Source organism: Silene latifolia, chromosome X (genome assembly GCF_048544455.1).
Source record: "Silene latifolia isolate original U9 population chromosome X, ASM4854445v1, whole genome shotgun sequence".
Lineage (NCBI taxonomy): Eukaryota > Viridiplantae > Streptophyta > Magnoliopsida > Caryophyllales > Caryophyllaceae > Silene > Silene latifolia.
Genome location: NC_133537.1, coordinates 247597152 through 247605262, shown reverse-complemented (window position 1 = coordinate 247605262; position 8111 = coordinate 247597152). Strand labels below are relative to the sequence as shown.

The 8111-nt window shown below is 35.5% G+C and overlaps 1 long non-coding RNA gene across 1 annotated transcript; it reads right to left on the bottom strand.

Annotated features, from left to right (window-relative positions):
• Positions 1 to 2857: 2857 nt before the first annotated feature.
• On the bottom strand, positions 2858 to 7524 carry LOC141623887 (uncharacterized). Its single transcript, XR_012533706.1, has 2 exons — positions 7011 to 7524; positions 2858 to 3034 (listed from the first exon to the last, which is right to left on the bottom strand). It is a non-coding gene; the product is annotated as an uncharacterized LOC141623887 (long non-coding RNA).
• Between the last annotated feature and the right edge of the window lie 587 nt (positions 7525 to 8111).

Below are 8111 nucleotides of genomic sequence, written 5' to 3'. Positions count from 1 at the left end.
CATCTACAACTTTATCTCACAAAGATAACATTCCTCGAAAAACTCCACTTTTAAAGGTCAACCTCATCTCATTATCTCACAAAATAGCACCCCCGAAAAACCGACGTCGGTATAATAATATAACCATCAATTACCATATCACACGTGTGCATTAACTTTCGAATAGTTTCGTCGTTCATTTCTTACTACGATGTTTACTAGATATTTTGCACCCTCAAATCTCATTGATCACCTCAGATTTCATCTAATACCCTCTTATATTCCTATTTCATAAATTCTTGTTACCATCTTGTAATTCTCATCAATCCTTAAATTCAATCTACATATTCCCACAACTATGAACAACCCAAGTCATCACCTTATTCTATCCTTGGGTACCTCAATTGCTTTCTCACTATTCCACCATTCAACTCTCATTTATTTATCAACCAAAATTCTCAAGTCATGTTCAACAACAATATCTCTCAACATGCAACCAAACCTCATTCACTATCTATAAGTTCAATCAAACAACAAAGGTTCGACCTAGATCACACATCACTCATTGTCCTATTGTCCACAAGGTCATCTCATGAAATCAACTCACTCACTCACAACTTTGTATAGGCTAACTCATCTTCCTAGTGTTTTCAAATTCCCAAACTTGATGTCTATATATAATTCCACACTTCAACCCTTCATTTAAGTCCTTTAAATGCACCAACACTTCTAGGCAACGAAATATGACGCTTTTGATCACCAACACCAGTAGCTAGCCAAACCCAATTTAATCTCACGGCATCATAAAGGCACCTCACTACTCGGCTCAAATCCACATCAATTGAGCAACTTACCATAACACATGTCTCCCGCGCTCAACTATAAGATACCATATTCACTCATCACACTCTATTAATATTTTGCTCCTTATCCTAATGAGCTCGCCGACTCACTCCCGTCTCACATCCTTTCAATCACACGTCTATACGTGCCCACTCATCAAAACCATGCAACCCGCAAGGTAAGCGAAGCATTGACCCATATATGAACAAAACAACACATTATTAGCAAAATTGCAACACTATGCAACAAGGAAACCATGTTTTAAACGTGAAAATGTAAATTTCAATCACATGCCCTATGGTATAAAAAAAATGGCAAAATTTTAAAGTAAGATTCTCAAATTAAGGCGATGCATAGCATTATTAACAAAATTGAAGTCTTTTTTCTCAATTAATTAAATCCAGAAAACTTTGAAACAACATTATCAATTTTGAAGATTATACCTAACATTACCAAACAACATTTTGATCTACACAATACTACATCAACCAGGACTAAGTACCAAGAAATAATTAAGTCACATTTGAGAGCAAAATCAAAATTATTCATTATGAGATAAAATTTAAAAAAATTTTGGACAACATTTTGAAAATGAGATCTTGATTTAAGATGATACATGTCGTTGCTAACAAGGATAATAGCCTCATTCGTTAATTAAACTAAGCTTCAAACACAAAAATCAAAATTTAAGAATGGACATTAAAGTTTCGAGAATGTTGCAACAAAATTTTCAATACAAATTTTCAAATGTACTACAAAGTTAGCAATAATACCAAACTTTGGTCCTTGTTAAACCATTAACTAAGCACGCAACAAATACAAGGTCAAATTATTGACTGAAGGACATATATTTTCGAGTTCATAAAAAAAATTTGGGTAAAAATTCAACATGAAAATTTCATATTTAACATCATAAATGACGAAAAAGGTGATTAACATTATGAATCAAACAAAACACACAATTAATTGACAAAATTTGAAAGAATTAGTGTAGATTTAAATAAAATCCAAATCGGAAATGAAATAAGGGAAAAGAAGACATCACTTATATGATGAAATTAGCCAAGTTAAGGAATAAATGAAGTAGAAAACTCGAATCTGAACAATAAACATCAACAAGGGAATTTAGAAATAGTTTTAAATGACGAAAGAATAAAGAGGTAAAATAAAATGAGGTAATAACACAATTTTTGCGAAATTTACAACCCAGAAATTGGCACTCGGTCGAGTGCTGAGTCCACTCGGTCGAGTGCCCTCTCTTCCAGAAGTTTTCAAGTTTCTGGAAATAGGTCCACTCGGTCGAGTGGTAGGGTTCACTCGGTCGAGTGACTGGTACTCGGTCGAGTACTAGCCCGGACCCGGTTGAGTGCCTCTCTATGATTTGCAATTTCTGACTAAGAAATATCATTTTATACTAATGACTATCTACTAACAACCATTATTAATCACATTCTAACTATAACACTAATGAAGTTCAAACCTATATGGTATTAAAACGCCTAAAGACAGGCACATTTTCACATGATAAAATTCACCACATCATAAATAACGATATCATACAAGAAACCGATCGATTCTTATAATAAACATGTAATCACGCCACATTTTACATATTATCATGCATCGAATGGACCAAGATATCATGCATTGTACTTAACCATGATCAAGTCTACATGTAATCATACAACATTTCATTTGAGCAAATAAATCATGCAAGATGCTAAACAAAATTCATATCACGCATATAATCATGCAACATATCACGTTACATTTCCCGACTCGTAACCACCCACGTAGTGACCAACTGAAACAATAGGATCTAGTTTTGAAATGAGGTATCCTTCTCACCCAAAACCGACCTCCTTTTGTACTCATGTCAGGTACATTTTATTAGACACTCCTAGATTCATTTTGGTTCATGGGTTTAGGTTCCAAAATCGTCGCTCTGATACCACTTTGTAACACCCCCTTCTTACCCGGTCAAGGTAATTAGGAAATGTTACCGTCTCGGTTTTCCGAGGCAGTGAAATCGGAATTACAATTAAGAAACTTCATTAAATAAATAACCTGTTTAGTGATTACATAAATGTAAACAAATGAATAAATGAAATACAACTCGTCTATGACTATGTCTCCATGCTACACTACTCGACTCCGAGTCCAAGGCGCGGCCCAAATCCCGATCACGTCAACAAGCAAACCTGTACTCAACCTGCTCCCCATATGATCGGAAATATCATATGGATCGACACAGGCCACCCCGGAAATAGGTGACAATTACACAGACACGACAAACGTCAGTTTCAATAAATAAAGTGTGACACAACTCAAAGTGTGCGAGTATGCAACATGATTATGATATAAATGAGACGCTATCAAACAACCACCACACCGGTAGCGAGACACGCCCAGACGTACCCACAACCACCACGGTACCGGGACACGCCCAGACATACCGACAACCACACTGGTACCGGGACACGCCCAGATATACCAACAACCACAAACAGTGCCGGACACGCCCCGGACGTCGGTCCGGAAGCCAACCGGATCTCCTGCCAGACGTCGTGTCTCAACCACACGAGTCCCTCCGTAACTCAAGTCAATAATGTGCGCATCCCTCTTGGAGTGGGAAGCTCCAAGAGGCGGCCCGAGCGTGAGACGGTCTCCCAACCGCCTCACGTCTCCATAAAAAAAAGTAAACCACCAATTCCTCTGACATACAAGACAATACTACAATTGCAAGATACCGTACAAGATGCCAATTACCGACTCATTCAGTGCAATTAACTAATATCATGTTATAATGCAATGACCATTAAAATACGACTCACATGACCATTTAAAATATATTAAAACTGAGTAGGATTAACCTACCTTTTCGAAAGCTCCATAAGAAAATCCAAATGCAATAATAATACCGCTTCATAAAACGGTCACCTAAATAGGATAATTAAATATATTTAACTACTAACTAATCTAATCTAACTAATTTAAATACGAATTAATTAATTAAATATAAACTCGTCTTAAAGCTAATCAAATCCCGTCTTAATTAAACAACCCATAACTCCTCCAATTAACCCGTAAAAACTGCCCCCAAACCATCACCATGGCCCACCGTCGTGGGCCACCTTCCCCAACCTTCGACCATGGTGGTCGGCCGCCACCATAGCCGCCCAAAGTAGCGGCCACAACCAGCCGCCAACCACAACCAACAACACTATCAACACACATACACACACTCTCTCAAACCACCACCTAAACCACCACCATAATAGCCACCACCACCACCGTGACACCCTCCTGACCACGGTGGGTCCCACCAAGGCCACCATGTTGGTAGCCGCCGCCACCAACAACAGCAACACCAACGACAACAACAACAATCACAACACGACACCACAACACAAAACAGTCCATACACCGTCTTTTAGACTCGATTTCCGACCACCACAGCCACCCTACCCACCACCCAAGATCATCACTAGCTTCTCCTCACTACCCTTGACACAACCATCCCAAAACCAACCCCGGTCAGTCATGGTAAGAGGGTTAAAAATCCGTCTTAAGACCGTCGCACAAAACAACTATTATCCATTATATATACTCAGTCAAACCACCATTTTAGCAGTCAATGGTGGTCCTATGGTGGTCATGGTGGGTCACACGGTGGTTCTAAGTCGCTGGTGAGACAACGGTATAAATTAAATAATATATAAATAAGTTCAAGACAGTTTTACTTTACGCTCTCGAGGCGGAGGGTAAAATCTCCACTTTCTCTCTCTCTCTTTTCTCTCTAAAATTTGGTGGGTGAAGATTGTGTTGAGATTTTTAGTAGATAAGGGTGATGGGTGGATAAGAGTGGAGTATATAAGGTGAGGGTATATATACATAAGGTAGTATGCGGATATGTATACATGCATCGTATTGCGTATTATTATTATTACCACTTATTATTATCATCATCATTACCATCCTATAATAATAATTATTATTCTTTTATTATTCCGTCTCAAACATAACTCGTATAAATACAATAAAATATTATTATATAAAAATATAAATACGGAGTATTACAGTTATCTTCATCTGTAATTAAGCCACTAATAGACTTAAAATCCTCATTTTTTTTTCAAAATTACAAAGTTGATTTTTTTGTAAACCTAAGTTTAAACTCGTCAGAAATTTCTTGTTTAATAAGTTCTTGATCAATAATACAAGCACCATTCTTATTAATAAACTGCTTAATACCATTTCTACTACGTCTAGTCGTGACATAACTTTGAAATTTTTTTGGTATTGTTATCTCCAAAATTCGCTTTGGTTATATGAGATTTTTGTTGCCAATAGACACGCTTATAAGTCAAGAAGTGCATCACGAATTTTCAGCCATCTCAATTGTGCGTTTTCTGAATGGGCAATATGAGAAGAGCCTAGTTATTTTTGAATATTTTATAACTTTTTTTCAGCAATTGAAAATGTAGACTGATTCCATTTCTTAGCCTTTTGTTTTAAAAATTTGCATTTTTGAGAAAGACAGAACATATACGATCCTTGAAACTGATATCGTCAACAACTTTTGACCATTTGACTAAAATCATTCCGGAGAGTCCACATGAGTTCAAAATAAAAAAGAAGGGGCTTTCCTATGAACTTGATCATGAAACTTCACAGAGATAGGACAAGACAATGATCGGAGCTAGTAAAAGCATGGTGTACAAACTCCATGTTTGGATAATAACTAATCCAATTAGGCGAGGCTAAAGCTCTATCAAGAATTTCAAAAACATTTTCAGAACCAATTTTCTTTTTTCTCCAAGTAAAAAAATTACCGGAAAAAGGGAGATTAACACGATTAGTATTGCATAAAAACTTAGTTAATCTCACGCAACGCGCATTGGTAACCATCGCACCCCCTTCTTTTTCACTAGGACTTTTAATCTCGTTAAGATCTCCTAGTAATAAACAAGGCAAATCAAGATTAAGGACAAAATTCCGCAATTCATTCCAAAATTCCGTCTTTTCGGTCGGTTGAGGTGGAGCATAAACAAAAATAAGGCAAAATCAAGTAATGAATCTTTTCGACTTAAAAGTGACCTTTAATGAAAGTCATGGAGATAGACTCTTTTCAAAATAACCAAATACCACCTGATAATCCAATACTAGGAATAAAATCGCAATTATTAAACCCAAAATTAGCTATCAGAAAAGGTTCGGGCTTAGAAGTCGATTTAGTGTCACATATAGCTAAGATTTTAATTCCATTTGACGAGCAAAAGAAATTAAGTTCTTCGGCAAAATTCTTTCTTTTGGTACCCCTAACATTCAAAAGGCAATATTCATGGAAAATACTTTAAGGCAAAATGATGCTTAAGCGACATAATAACGTCGAAGAATGCTAAACGCACCCATAACCAACAAAGTTCATGTGCTATGTTACATGTACAATGGGTTGTAATAAAAATCATACATGATCTGAAACTTTATTTGGTTCTAATTGAGACGATAAGACCCCAATCAAGCTTAAGTAAAACAGAGAATTGAAACACCCCACTCCAAAAACTTTGAAGCTGGTAACAAAGTCCACCAGCATTTCTTGCGGAAAAATTCAGAGAAATACGATTGTAGTCACAAAGACACAAATAAACATTACCAAAACACAAGCGCTTGATACAATCAGATGAATTGCAAATGATGTTACAGACGAAAGCTTTAGTAAGAGCCATATAACGACCCCTTAGGTGAAAACCAAAGGATGGATTTGGTTCGTCGATACAAACCACCAACTGATCATCATTAAAAAACTGATAATCTTTACTAACCAAAATTTCCAGGGACCACGTAGAAAAAAAAAAAAGCCAAACGAGTAAGGCTAGTCAAAATGAAATCCATTGCATAAAAAAATGACATCTTGATGTCAATACTGAAATAAACATTCTTATATGGAAACAAACTGACAAGATAACTTTTGGCTTAGGTACAACCTATGTCTAAAATCTCTTCAATGTAGACAAGAGACTGAAAACTGCTCTCCTGGGCTAATTTGGAGAGCAAATCAATGTCTACAAATGAAGAAGTTAATAGACAAGGCAAACTGAGAGAATCCAAAAAAAGGAAAACCCCCAAATCTGACAAAGTTAAAGGTGAATGACGACATACATAAAAAAACCGAAGAAGAAAAATACCACGTCCGTCTTCTCGGATGATTGCTTCAACTGTGCTTTCACTAGCAAAGAAAGTTGACTTGGTTTCTGCATCTCGGGCGACAAAAGGAAACGCCACAATGACGACATGAGAGTCGAAATCAAATAAATCGATATTAGCATTGACCTTGTTCGAAAGCCAAACAGAAGGCCAAGGGCAACAAGAAGCAGATGAACATCCAATTAAAGGACTTGAACAAGAGAAATTCCAGATCTCAAAGATGAATTCCTCAAAGTAGAGAAAAAATCGAGATCGAGAAGAAAAGATTATGTTAAATCAAGGGACTGCTCTTATCATAAGAAGAGAGATGTGCAATTAATTTACTGAAATTAAAGTCTAAAATTGAAATTATTGGAAGAGCAAGCATTGTATAGTTTGCTTGAATGATTTCGTTGTTCTTGGTTTCTCTTTTTTGATTTTTTTTTTTTTTTTGATTTTCTTTTTTTTATTGGTTTTCTCACAATTTCAGAGAGTTGCTCTCACTAAAACTCCACTAGATGCCTTTTTAATCAGAAGCATTGTATAGTTTGCTTGAATGATTTCGTTGTTCTTGGTTTCTCTTTTTTGATTTTTTTTTTTTTTTTTTTTTTTTTTTTTGGTTTTCTCACAATTTCAGAGAGTTGCTCTCACTAAAACTCCACTAGATGCCTTTTTAATCAAAGGCATCCATGGTTAATCAAGGAAGTATCTAATAATTAAAACAATTAAAATAACATTGATTAATAACTTGCATATAATGGCTGCATATAAGAGCATCAAGTTAATTTTTTTACCATAAAATTAACCAATATGAACGGCAAAATTATGGGACATTAGGTAGTATCCCGCGCTTTGCGCGGCCTATTTTAAAATTTTATTATTATAATTGAAGAAAAATAATATAATTCATATATAACTTTTAATATTTTTACCTATAAATAAAAATAAATTAATTTTTTTTTCTCAATTTTTTTTAGGATTAAGTTCAGTGTTTTAAAATAAAATACATATAATTTAATTAAAACTAATAAGTTATAGTTAATTACGCATGATCAACGTTTTACAAAAAAATTGTAACTGATCAAATATCACATTAATTAAAA